Consider the following 14,204-nt stretch of genomic DNA (forward strand, 5'->3'; position numbering starts at 1 on the left):
ACAAAATAATAAAGATTAAAGCAGAAATAAATGAAATAGAGAATTTAAAAATATGAAACAAAATAGAGAATAGAAAATCAATAAAACCAAAAGTTGGTTCTTTGAAAAAATCAACACAATTTACAAATCTTTAGCTAGGTGGACTAACAAAAAAAGAGGGAAGGCTGAAATTACTAAAATAAGAAATGAGGCCAGGCGCAGTGGCTCATGCCTGTAATCCCAGCACTTTGGGAGGCTGAGGCGGGCAGATTACAAGGTCAGGAGATCGAGATCATCCTGGCTAACATGGTGAAACCCCATCTCTACTAAAAACACAAAAAATTAGCCAGGTGTGGTGGTGGGCACCTGTAGTCCTATCTACTTGGGAGACAGAGGCAGGAGAATGGTGTGAACCCGGGAGGTGGAGCTTGCAGTGAGCCGAGATCATGCCATTGCACTCGAGCCTGGGCGACAGAGTGAGACTCCATCTCAAAATAAATAAATAAATAAATAAATAAATAAATAAATAAAAGAAAGTGGGGATGTTACTACCAGTTTTACAGAAATAAAAACGGTTGTATTTTTACAATCCTTTGTATTATGAACAATTGTATGCCAAGACAATGTATAACCAAGATAAAATGGACAAATTTCTAAAAACACAAAACTTATTAAGACTAAATCACAAAAAATTAGAAAATCTATATAGACCCATGACTAGTAAGGAGATTTAATCAGTGATCAAAAATCTCTCAAAAGAGAAAAGGCTTGAACCTGATTCACTGGTGAATTCTACTAAAACATTTAAAGATGAACTAACACCAACCCTTTTTAAACTTTTCCAAAAAAATTGAAGAGGAGGTCATACCTTCTAAATTATTTTATGAGCTCAGTGTTACTGCAATACCAAAGCCAGATAAGGACACTACAAGGGAAGAAAACTAAAGACCAATATATCTTGTGCACATTTGTATTACTTTGTTTTCACACTGCTGATAAAAACATACCTGAGACTGAGTAATTTATAGGGAAAAGAGGTTTAATGGACTCACACTTCCACATGGCTGGGGAGGCCTCACAATCATGGCAGAAGGCAGAAGTCATGTCTTACATGGTGGCAAGTGAGAGAGAATGACAGCCAAGTGCAAGGGGTTTCCCCTTATAAAACTGCATCAGAACTTGTGAGACTTACTCACTACCATGAGAACATATGAACATTTATGCAAAAATCCTTGATAAAATAGTAGCAAACAAAATTAAGTAGCATATTAAAAGGTTTATACTCCATAAGTAAGTGGAATTTATTTGTGGAATGCAACAATGGTGCAATATATGAAAGTTGATCAATATAATACACTATACTAACAGAATGAAGGGAAAAAACACACATGATCACCTAAATTGTTGCAGAAACAATATTTGACAAAATTCAGCACACTTTTATGATAAAAACACTTGAGAAACTAGGAATAGAAACTACCTCAACATAATAAAAGTCATATGTGAAAAACCATATGTGAAAAACTATAGCAAATACCATACTCAGTGGTGAAAGACTGAAATATTTTTCTGTAAGATAAGAAACAAGGCAAAGAGGCTCACTTTCACCACATCTATTCAACATAGTACTGGAAGTTCTAGCCAGAGAAATTAGGCAAGAAAAACAAAACAGACATTCAAATTGGAATAGAAGAAGTAAAATGATCTCTGTTCACAGATGATATAATCTTACACATAGAAAACCCCAAATATCCCACAAAACTGTTAAAACTAATAAATGAATTCAGCAAAGTGGCAGCATACAAAGTCAACACACAAAAATCAGTTGCATTTCTAACAATTAACAATCTGAAAAGGAAATTACAAAAATAACTCAATTTATTATAGTATCAAAAGGGTAAAATACTTAGGAATTAACCAAGAAAGCAAAATACCTGTACAATGAAAACCAGAAAACATTGTTGAAATAAATTTAAAGAAGACAAATAAATGGAATCTCATCCCATGTTCATGGATTGGAAGACTTGATATAGTTAAGATGACAATACTACCTGTATTAGTCTGTTCTCATACTGCTATGAAGAAATACACAAGACTAGGTAATTTATAAAGGAAAGAGGTTTAATTGCCTCACAGTTCTGCATGGCTGGGGAGGGCTGAGGAAACCTACAATCATGGCGGAAGGGGAAGCAAACACATCCGTCCTCACATGGTGGCAGGAGAGAGAAGTATGAGACCCTAGTAAAGAGGGAAGTTCCTTATAAAACCATCAGATCTTGTGAGAACTTACTCACTATCCTGAGAATAGCATGGGAGAAAGCACCTCTTTGATTCAATTACCTTGCACAAGGTCCTTCCCCCAACACTGGATTACAATTTGGATTACAATTCAAGAAGAGATTTAGGTGTGACACAGAATTAGGCCGTATCATTCCACCCCTGGCCCCTCCCAAATTTCACCTTTATTACATTTCAAAACACAATTATGCCTTCTCAACACTTTCCCAAAGTCTTAGCTCATTTCACCATTAACTCAAAAGTCCAAGTCTATAGTCTTATCTGAGACAAGGCAAGTTCCTTCTGCCTATGATCCTGTAAAATTAAAAGCAAATTAGTTACTTCATAGAACAATGGAGGTACAAGCATTAGGTAAATACACCTGTGCCAAATGGGAGAAATTGGTCAAAACGAAGGGACTACAGGGCATGCTGATGCAAGAGGTGCGCTCCTATGGCCTTAAGCAGCTCTGCCTCTGTGGCTTTGCAGGGTGTGGTACCCCCTCCTGGCTGCTTTCATGGGCTGGCATTGAGTGTCTGTGGCTTTAGCAGGTGCATGATGGTCCAAGCTGTCAGCAAATCTACCATTCTGGGGTCTGGAGGATGGTGGCCCTCTTCTCAGAGCTCCAGGGGCAGTGCCCCAGTGGGGACTCTATGTGGGGGCTCTGACCCCACATTTTCCTTCTGCACTGTTCTAGCAGAGGTTCTCCGTGAGGGCTCCACTCCTGCAGCAAACTTCTGCCTGGACATACAGGAATTTCCATACATCCTCTGAAATCTAAATCTTGACTTCTGTGTACCTGTAGGCCCAACACCCACATGTAAGCCATCAAGCCTTGGGGCTTACACCCCCTGAAGCAATGGTCTGAACTGTACATTGGCCCCTTTTAGCCATGGCTGGAGCTGAAGCAGCTGGGACTCAGGGGACCACGTCTCAAGGCTGCATAAAGCAGGGGCACCCTGGGCCTGGCCCATGAAACCATTTTTCCCTCCTAGGCCTCTAAGCCTGTGATGTGAGGGGCTGCTGTAAAGCTTTCTGACATGCCCTGGTGGCATGTTCCCCACTGTCCTGGTAATTAACATTTGGCTCCTCATTACTTATGCAAATTTCTGCAGCCAGCTTGAATTTCTCCCCAGAAAATGGGGTTTTCTTTTCTATTTCATCACCAGGCTACAAATTTTCCAACCTTTTATGCTCTGCTTCCCCTTGAATGCTTTTCCAGACACCCTAACTCATCTCTTTCAAGTTCAAAGTTCCACAGATCTTTGGAGCCAGGGCAAAATGCCACCAGTCTCTTTGCTAAAACATAGGAAGAGTCACTTTTACTCCAATTCCCAAAAAGTTCCTCATCTCCATCTGAGACCACCTCAGCCTGGACTTCATTATCCATATTATTATGAACATTTTAGTCAAAGCTATTCAACAAGTCTCTAGGAAGTTCCTAGAGAAGGAAGGAACAGGAAGACATTTTTCTGTCTTCTTCTGAGCCCCCCAAACTGTTCTGACCTCTGCCTGTTACCCAGTTCCAATGTTCCTTCCACATTTTTGAGTATCCTTATAGCAGCACCCCACTCTCTGTGGTATCAATTTACTGTATTAGTCTGTTCTCATGCTGCTATGAAGAAATATCCAAGACTGGTTAATAAAGGAAAGAGGTTTAGTTGACTCACAGTTCCACGTGGTTGGAGAGACCTCAGGAAGCTTACAATTATGGTGGAGGGGGAAGCAAACACGTCCTTCTTCACATGGCAGCAGGAGAGAGAAGTATGAATGCTGAACGAAGGAGGAAGCCCTTTATAAAATCATCAGATCTCATGAGAACTTACTCAATATCACGAGAATAGAATGGGGGAAACCGCCCCCATGATTCAATTACCTCTCATGAGGTCCTTACTCCAACACGTGGGGATTACAATTTGGATTACAATTCAAGATGAGATTTGGGTGGGGATACAGAGCCAGACCATATCACTACCCAAAGCAATCTAGGCTTTTGCTCAATTTAGGAGTTCTAAGCTGCAGTGAGCTATGACTAGGGATTGCATTGATAGGGATTTAATGCAATCCCTATCAGTATCCAATAATTTTTTTGGCAGAAATAGAAAAAATAAAATTCCTAAAATTCATATGAGTCTCAAGGGACACTAAATTATCAAAACAAATCTTGAAAAAGAAGAACAAAGCTGAAAGACTCATGCTTCCTGATTTTAAAGCTTATTACAAAGCTACAGCAACCAAAACAATGTGTTATTGACATGCAGATAGACATATAATCAGTGGAATAGAATAGAGTGCCCCAAAATAAATCCTTGTGTATATGATCAAGTGATTTTTTGACAAGGGTGCCAGGACCATTCAGTGGGGGATAAGACAGTCTTTTCAACAAATGTTGCTGGGAATTGGCTATCCATATGGAAAAGAATACCGTTGCACCCTGATCTAACACAATATACAAAAATCAACTCAAAATTAGCAAAAGCCTAAATTTAAGAGCTAAACTATAAAACTTTTATTTATTCATTTATTTTTTGAGATGGAGTCTCACTCTGTTTGCCAGGCTAGGGTAAAGTGCTGTGACCTCGGCTCACTGCAATCTCTGCCTCCCGGGTTCAAGCAATTCTCCTGCCTCAGCCTCCCAATTAGCTGAGATTACAGGCATGTGCCACCATGCCCACCTAATTTTTGTATTTTTAGTAGAGACGTGGTTTCGTCATGTTGGCCTGGCTGGTCTCAAACTCCTGACCGCAAGTGATCTGCCCACCTTGGCCTCCCAAAGTGCAGGGATTACAGACGTGAGCCACTGTGCCTGGCCATTAAACTATAAAAGTTTTAGAAGAAAATATAAGGCAAAATCTTCACAGCATTAGATTTGACAATCCTTTCTTAGATATGACATTAAAGACAAGTGCAGCAAAAGACAAAGTAGACAAATTGGGCTTCATTAAAGTTAAAAAGCTTTGTGCATCAAAAGATAATATCAACAGAGTGAAAAGGCAACCCAGAGAATGGGAGAAAATACTTGCAAATCATATACAGTTAGCCTTCCACATTTGTGGGTTCCACATCTATGGATTCAACCAAACACAGATCGAGAATATTTGGACAAAAAATTCATAAAGTTTCAAAAAGCGAAACTTGAATTTGTCACTTGCTGAGTACTACATCGAACCCATGCAAATGAAGTGATGTGTAGACATTGCATTAGCTTTTATAAGTAATCTAGAGATTATTTAAAATATGCAGAAGTGATGTGTAGACATTGCATTAGCTTTTATAAGTAATCTAGAGATGATTTAAAATATGCAGGAGACTGGCTGGGCACAGTGGCTCATGCCTGTAATCCCAGGACTTTGGGAGGCTGAGGTGGGTGGATCACTTGAGGTCAGGAGTTCGAGACCAGCCTGGCCAACATGGTGAAACCCCATTTCTACTAAAAATACAAAAATTAGCCAGGCATGGTGGCACATGCCTGTAATCCCAGTTACTTGGGAGGCTGAGTCAGGAGAATAGCTTGAACCTGGGAGGTGAAGGTTGCAGTGAGCCAAGATAGCACCACTGTACTCCAGCCTGGGTGACAGAGCAAGACTCCATCTCAAAAAAAAAAAAAAAGTGCAGAAGGATGTGCATAGGTTATATGCAAATGCTATGTCATTTTATCTAAGGGACATGAGCAGCCACAGGTTTTGGGATCTATGGGTGTTCCTGGAACAAATACCCTTCAGACACAAAGGGACAACTGTATCTGATACTGGATTAATATCCAGAATATACAGAGAACTGTTAAAACTCAACTCCAAAAACAAACAACTTGAAAAAATGGGCAAAAGACTTGAATAGACATTTCTCCAAAGATGGTATACAAGTGGCTAAAAATCACATGAAAAGATGCTCAACATCACTATTCATTAGGGAAATGCAAGTCAAAACTACGATGAGATACCACCTTATACCCAGTAGGACTGCTACTATCACAAAAACAGAAAATAACAAGTATTGACAAGGATGTGGAGAACTTGAAACCCTTGTACACTGTTGGTGGAATGTAAAAGGGTACAGCTGCTCTGGAAAACAGTATGGTGTTTCCTCAAAAAATTAAAGATAGAATTATCATATGATCCAGCCATTCCACTTCTGGATATATACCCAAAAAAGAATTGAAACAAGGTCTTGAAGAGAGATTTACCTCTGTGTTCATAGCAGCATTGTTCACTACAGTTGAAACATGGAAGTAGCCCAAGTGTCCATTAGAGGATGAATGGATAAGCAAAATGTGGTCTGTCCATACAATGGAATACTATTCAGCCTTACAAGAAAGGGAAATTCTGACACATGCCACAATATGGAAGAACCTTGAGGACATTATGGTGAGTGGAATAAACCAATCACAAAAAGACAAATACTGTGTTATTCTACATATATGAGATACTTAGAGTAGTCAAAATCATAGAGATGGAAAGTAAAACGGTGGTTGCCAGGGGCTGGGGGCAGTGGAGAATGGGGAGTTATTATTTAATGAGTATAATATTTCAGTTTTACAAGACGAAAAAAGTTCTGCAGATGGATGGTGGTGATGGTTGCACAACATTATGATTTTTTTTTTTTTTGAGATGGAGTTTTGCTCTTGTGCCCAAACTGGAGTGCAATGGCATGATCTCGGCTTACTGCAACCTCTGCCTCCTGGGTTCAAGCGATTCTCCTGCCTCAGCCTCCTGAGTAGCTGGGATTACAGGTGTGTACCACCACGCCTGGCTAATTTTTTGCATTTTTAGTAGAAACGGGGTTTCACTATGTTAGCCAGGCTGGTCTCAAACTCCTGACCTCAGGTGATTGCCCGCCTTGGCCTCCCAAAGTGCTGGGATTACAAGTGTGAGCCACTGCACCCAGCCATGAATGTTTTTAATACCACTGAATCATACACTTAAAAATGGTTAAGAGGGTAAGTGATACAGGTTTTTTTTAACCACAATAATAAAAATTGAGAACAAACCTCTCAATTATATTTCTATATTTCAGCCACAGTGAGAAATTTAAATTGTATAAAAGATAACATTTATTATAGCATAAAAATTTCAAACATCTAGAAATAACTCTAACAAAATATGGGAAATGTTCTACTTAGAAAAGCATAAAACCTTGAGAGGAGGCAGGACATTGTAGCTCACACCTGTAATCCCAGCACTTTTGGAGGCTGAAGCAGGAGGATTGCTTCAGGTCAAGAGTGAGAGACGGCCGGGCGCAGTGGCTCACACCTGTAATCCCAGCACTTTGGGAGGCCGAGGCGGGTGGATCACGAGGTCAGGAGATCGAGACCATCCTGACTAACATGGTGTAACCCCGTCTTTACTAAAAATACAAAAAATTAGGCGGGCGTGGTGGCGGGCACCTGTAGTCCCAGCTACACAGGACGCTGAGGCAGGAGAATGGCGTGAACCCGGGAGATGGAGCTTGCAGTGAGCTGAGACCGTGCCACTGCACTCCAGCCTGGGCAACAGAGCAAGACTCTGTCTCAAAAAAAAAAAAAAAAAAAAAAGAGTGAGAGACTAGCCTGGACAACATAGCAAGACCGCATCTCTACAAAAAACAACAATAATAAATTAGCTGGGTGTGGTGGTGCATGCCTGTAGTTCCAACTACTTGGGAGGCTGAGGTGGCAGAATTTCTTGAGCCCAGGAATTAGAGGCTGCAGTGAGCTATGATCACAGCACTGTATTCCAGCCTAGATGACAGAGTGAGACTCTCAATTACATGCAACATTATGTGTGAATTTCCCAATTGTAATATTCTGAATTTCAGGGTGGTTGTGAATTTTCGAGGAGTACCATTTGTTATGGGTTGAATTGTGTCCCCGCAACGGATGTGTTGAAGTCCTAACTTCTCCTCACATTACATACTTGTGAATGTGATCTTATTTGGAAATAGGGTCTTTGCAAATGTAATCAAATTAAGATGAGGTCATTAGGGTGGGTCTTAATCCAATATTGCTGGTATTCTTATAAGAAGAGGAGAAGAGGCAGAGACAGACACACAGAGAGGAGCACACCATGTGAAGACACAGACACAAGAACATCACGTGGGAACACAGGCAGAGACTGGAGTGATGCTTCTATAGCCAAAGAACAGCAAGGATTGCCAGCAACACAGGGAGCTGAGAAAAAGACCTGGAACACATTCTCCCCTGGAGTCTTCAGAGAGACTGTGGCCCTGCCGACAACTTGATTTCAGATTCCTGGCCTTCAGAACTGTGAGAAAATACAGTTCTGTTGTTTAAAACAACTCAGTGTGTGTGATTTTGTCACAGCAGCCCTGGGAAACGAATACAGCATTCGCCCAGTACAGTTTATCAGGATTTAGTCCAACTGACTGCTTTCCACTTGTCCCATTTTTCTTTTCTTTTTTATTTGCAGCCTTCTTTTGGATTAACTACAATTTTTTTCCACTTCATTTATTTTCTCTTCAAGCATGTGCCCTCCCTCCCCTTACCTCCCTTTGCTTGGCAAAGCCACAACTTTACAAAATGATACACTAGGAATTTCTGCAAGCAAATTTAAAAAGTCTACAGTTAATCATCTTTGTCCTCCTCCCAAATGACATAAAGATATTATAATACTTAAACTTGGATCAGCTCTTTCCTTATATGTTATTGTGACCAATATTTTAGTTTTATATTTTAAAAAACCTGTAAGTTAGACATTAATGTGATGTTATACGGTCAATGAAATTTAGATTTACTTACATATCTACCGATTTCCCTGTTTAACATTCCTTTCGTATCTCAGTCCTCCTATCTGGGATCATTTTACTTTTCTCTAAAGTACATATTTTGGAATTTTTCTTTTTCTTTTTTTTTTTTTTTTTGAGATGGAGTCTCGCCCTGTCGCCCAGGCTGGAGTGCAGTGGCACGATCTCAGCTCACTGCAAGCTCAGCCTCCCCATTTCAAGCAATTCTCCTACTTCAGCCTCCTGAGTAGCTGGGATTACAGGCACCCACCACCATGCCCGGCTAAATTTTGTGCTTTTAGTAGAGATGGAGTTTCACCTTCTTGGCCAGGCTGGTCTTGAACTCCACCTGCCTTGGCCTCCCAAAGTGTGGGGATTACAGGCCTGAGCCACTGCACCTGGCCTGGAATTTTCTTTAGTAAGGATCTGTTGGTGGTAATTGTTTATTCTTGAAGAATAGTTTTTCAGGGAACAGAATTCTGACCTGGCTGTTATTTCCTCTCATTGAATATGTTACCACACTATCTTCTGGCTAGCAGTAGGTGATCTCATATTTCTCACTAGCTACCCTCTAAAGGACCTAGTTCTCACCCATAGCCAGAAGATCAAAGTATATATTGCAAAGCCCAAGGACCAGGCGAGGGGGTATTGGGAAGATCAGAGGAGTGGGAGCTGAGAGAAACACAACAGCTCAGTTGGGGAGGGTGTCCTCTGATTCTTCAGCCTTTGCAGGGAGACTCAGAAACTGGGCTCAGCAATGGGAAAATAAACTGGAACTCCTTTACCACCTTTCATGTTTAAAATACTAGGGGGCACCCAGATTTGAACTGGGGACCTCTTGATCTGCAGTCAAATGCTCTACCCCTGAGCTATACCCCCAGTTATGTTAGTAAGGTCCAATTAACAACCTTACCCTGTGCAGCCACACCCAGACCTGCTGTCCTAGATTCCACTTCAGGATGGGTTTCTGAGTTACAAGGCCTGACTTGCTGCCAACTCAACACCCTGTCTTAGAGGAAGCAACCAGTTCCTTCTCCCAGAGCTCTGCCAGCTCTCCACTCTCAGTTCCTGAGTAAGTGCAGGGATCTGGGGAGCAGTCCCTTGACAGCTGGAAGGCTCTCTAGTGACACCTATGTTGTGGGTTTTGTGCCGGGGCCTGCAAACAGAGACTCAAAATGCCCAATGGTTTGGCCAAGCCTGCAACACTTCAAAGATAGAACCCACATTTTCTGGATACTGGATTTGCCAGCTTTTCAGCTAAGATCACTTTTTAATAACCCCCCCGCAACTGCCGTGTGAAACCAGGATGACCTCCCTGAATTCTCCTTCAAATTCCACATTTGTTTAAGGCAGTTGAACTTCAAAACAGTATTTTAGCTTTTTTTGTCTCATATATTGTGGTGCTTTGTTAGGGCAGCCCTAGAAAACTAAAACATTCCTCCACAATTATGTTGAATTCTCTCTGTTAAAATAACTGGTGCAGTTTTTGTCTCAGAACTGGACCCTGAATGATACAGAAATAGCTACCAGTGAGGCACTAGGAAACATACCTTCAAGGAGGGTATTGGGATGGACTTGGTCTAACGCTTGGTCTTCAAGGCAGTGCTGAGCACCTGGTTGGATCCTGAATTGTAGGGGACGGCCATAGGAAGAAGGTCGTAAAGGCACTGTTTCATCAGCTCATCAGCTTCCTTCTGTGAGGGGACTGCGCTACGGTCTCCACTCAAGTAAAACCCGATTTTGTCAGTTCGGCTCAAGGAGGAAAATGAATTCTTTAAAGGGGCACCAGGAGTTGATCCAGGGACCTCTTGATCTGCAGTTAAATGCTCTACCACTGAGCTATAATTGAGAATAGCATATAATTTATACTTTCTTATAGTTCCACACATACATACAGGTGCTCATTCTGACTCAACAGAGTTGCTGGTCCTATTCAACTGTAAGTGGATCTCCTTATGCCATAACTATCTTCCTTTTCCAAAAAGAAATGAACATTTCTTGACATCAGCTTGGATGCCCACTGGAGGCTCTGTATGAGACAACAAAGTTTGTACCTGGCTTGGTATACAGGCAGAAGATGAAGCCCAGAGGGAAGTTGCCGCTTACAGAGCAAGGATTCTAACTTTCTTTGCCAGCTTTTCAGTTGAGATCACTTTCTAATAACCCCCAGTGTGAGACCAAGACAACCTCCCTGAATTCTTCTTCAAATTCCACATTTGTTTAAGGCAGTTGAACATTAAAACAGTATTTTAGCTTTTTTGCCTCATATATCGTGCCCCTTACAAAGCAGGTTCACTGTGCACTGGTTACCACTTCAGCCCACTGCATCTCAGGCTGCACCCTTACAGAATCCTTGGAGTGTTGCTTTGCCAGCCAGAAACCTCTATGGCCAGTGGTGCCTTTGCCTGAGTTTTGCTCTGGCCTTCTGGGCTTGTTCTACCCACTCAGCCTGTCAGACCGCGGCCAGCTCACACTACTGGCCTGGATCCCACACTTGCCAAGGGCAAGCCAGGCATGAAGTGGCAAGGGGTCTGTGAGTGAGCGTGGGGTCTGGCCACTATCCATAGCCAGACACACTGGCTGTGGTGGGGTGGGCAGTTGCAGGCACTGGCATGGATGCCAGCTCCCTGCAAGGCTGCAGCTGGACCAGGCATACCATAAGCAGCTTCCACAGCTCACACCAGAAAATGCGGTGGTGCCTGGAAGCTTGGAGATGCCAGGAACCACAGAGCCCTAAAGAGGGTGTCACAGCCCTGGCTCAGGGAGCTCCTAGGTCTGTGGCTACAGCTACTCTCTCCTTCTGTCTTCTGTTTTTCTTGTCACCCACAATATGGTGAGCAAGGGACATGTTTCAGCCCTGTTTGTGTTACAGCTCTTTTAGCAACCCCATTTGGTGGGTACTGAGTTCTTGTCCTGCGTCCAGGAAGAATGAGGTACACAGACAAGTGGAGGGTGAGCAAAATGAAGAGGAGCTTTATTGAACAATAGAACAGCTCAGAGGAAACCCACAGTTTGTAGCTCCTCTCCATAGCCATGGTGTCTCGATGAGTGTTCAGCTTTCAGCAGAGAGGGTAGCTCCTCTCTGCAGGCAGGTTGTCCCATCATCTCTTGAGCTCTTAGCAGAGAGGGTAGCTCCCTTCTGCAGCTGGTTGTCCCATCATCTCTTCTGGTGTGGCTGAGTCCAGGGCTTTTTATGGGCCTTAGAGGGGAGAAAGTGCATGCCGATGGGTCCATGGGTGGCCATGGGCAGGCCCAGAAAAAGCACCATAAGTACCCACTCTGGTCCATGGGACTGGCAGCTTGGTCTCCAGGCTTCAGGCCTTCCCCAGCTTGAAGGTGGGGCTTCACTGGGGACCTGCCCCTTTCTGCCCAGGAGCCTGTCTGCCTCTTGCCACTGTTCATGGTGCCCAGGCTGTTTATGCTGAAGGGCACCTGCAGGCCAGCACCGAGCTGCCCTCAGCCCCTCTTCAGCCTCCCTCCTGTGCTTGTTGGTGCCCAAAGTCCAGAGGGGGCCAAGTGGGCAGGGGGCTGGTGTGTCACCGCTGTCCTGAGTGTGCACATACTCAGCCGGGTTATGACAGTGCTTGGGCTCAGCCTCAACTTTGCTGTATGATTGGAGTGGGTGTTGACAGCGGAGAGAAGCCAGACAGTGGGATCAGGCACTTCCAAGCCTACGGGAGATAGGGGGGACCCTTCCTGGGTCCCTGAGAGTACAGAGATGCCTAGGTCTGCAGCTGCAGCTTGGGTGGCTGAAGCTGTGCCCAGAAGGGTGGGGCCATTGCCTGCTTCTGGCCCCCAAGAGCTTAGGGATGCCCAGGTCTGCAGCCACAGCTTGGGTGGCTGCATTTGCCCTTGGGGAGCTCCTGCCAGCTCTGTGGAGTGCAGCACCATCCCAGGCCCCACTCCACCTCAGGGCCCGTCTCTGCCCACCCCTCTGTTCCTGGCTGCACTACTCTCCCACTGACAGGTGACTCAGCCTGGCACCATTGTGGCAGCTCCCAGGGCAGCAGGCTCTGGGGGGCTCCCAGGGGTGAGCTTTGGGGACTGCTCACCTCCTCTCTGCGTTTTTCCTGCAGTGATGGTGGATGAGGTGCAGGTGACACGGCAGCCCCGGCCAACCCCACATGAATAAACTCCATGCTTTTGGGGCTGGTCCCACGAGTCCTGGCTGCACCTTTGGCTGGGTGTTTGCAGGCTCCCAAGATGCATTGGGGAGTGAGGTTGAGGCTACAGTGGAGGCTGTGGGCCTGGGAGCAGGTCTTGCCCGGCCATGTGAGGACGGGGGTGGTGCAGTCGGCTGCCTCAGGAACACAGGACACAGGGGCCCCACTGCCACCACTGCTGCTCCCACAGCCTCCTGCCACCACTGCCCACACCTCCCCACTGCAGCCAGCATGATGCAAGTGGCCACTCTGCATGGCCTGCCGCTGCCATCACTCTACTTGCCCGACTTCAATGAGACAGAGCACTCCCAAACTCATGAGCTCCATGAAATGAGTTTATTACTTACACATAGGCAGCAAGGAACAGCAGAAGCCTAGGATTTGTGACAAACCAGCCCCCCAAAGCTCAGAAAATCAGCCCAGAATAAATGAAGTCTCATCTGTGCATGCCTCACTTGCACCACAGCTCAGGGACCCTGGTAAGCAGCCCACCCTGGGTTTTATACCCCAGAGTCCCATGACTTGCTAGGATAAAGCCTTGATGGACATCCTGTTTCTAGGAGGGACTGGAACAGCACCTGGGATGTTTTGGCCCCTTCGTCCATATTTCAGGATGTTGCATTCCCACATGTTCTACAGTTATTCTTCAGAACTACAAGCAAGAAAATGTGGAGAACTTGCTTCATCCAAGGTCACCTAGAGAGCTGTCCTGCATTCCTCATTGCTCAGTTCTCCTTTTTCTCTCCCCTTTAACCTCTCCTCCCATCCAGGATGACATCAATATTCTAATTTTTTTGATTCTTTAGGCTTTTTCATCTCCAGATCATTGTCTGTTTTGTACCTTCCCAGTGTGGTCCAGAGGCCTGGCTGATCCTAGGAGAGATGTGTCAGTGCTAATGGGAGGGGGACTCTGATTACAGGAATACCTTGTTTTATTGAATTTCACTTTATTTTGCTTTGCAGATACTGGTGGGGTTTTTTGTTTATTTGTTTGTTTGTTTTTCTATGCATTGAAGTTTTGTGGCAACCCTGCATCCAACAAGTCTATTGGCACCATTTTTCCAACAA

The 14,204-nt window shown here is 44.0% G+C and overlaps 1 non-coding gene across 1 annotated transcript; it reads right to left on the bottom strand.

The window, feature by feature from the left end:
• Window positions 1-9,780: 9,780 nt before the first annotated feature.
• Window positions 9,781-9,852, bottom strand: TRNAC-GCA (transfer RNA cysteine (anticodon GCA)). Its single transcript has one exon. It is a non-coding gene; the product is annotated as a tRNA-Cys (tRNA).
• Window positions 9,853-14,204: the final 4,352 nt, after the last annotated feature.

The sequence above is a fragment of the Pongo pygmaeus genome, chromosome 6, assembly GCF_028885625.2.
Source record: "Pongo pygmaeus isolate AG05252 chromosome 6, NHGRI_mPonPyg2-v2.0_pri, whole genome shotgun sequence".
Lineage (NCBI taxonomy): Eukaryota > Metazoa > Chordata > Mammalia > Primates > Hominidae > Pongo > Pongo pygmaeus.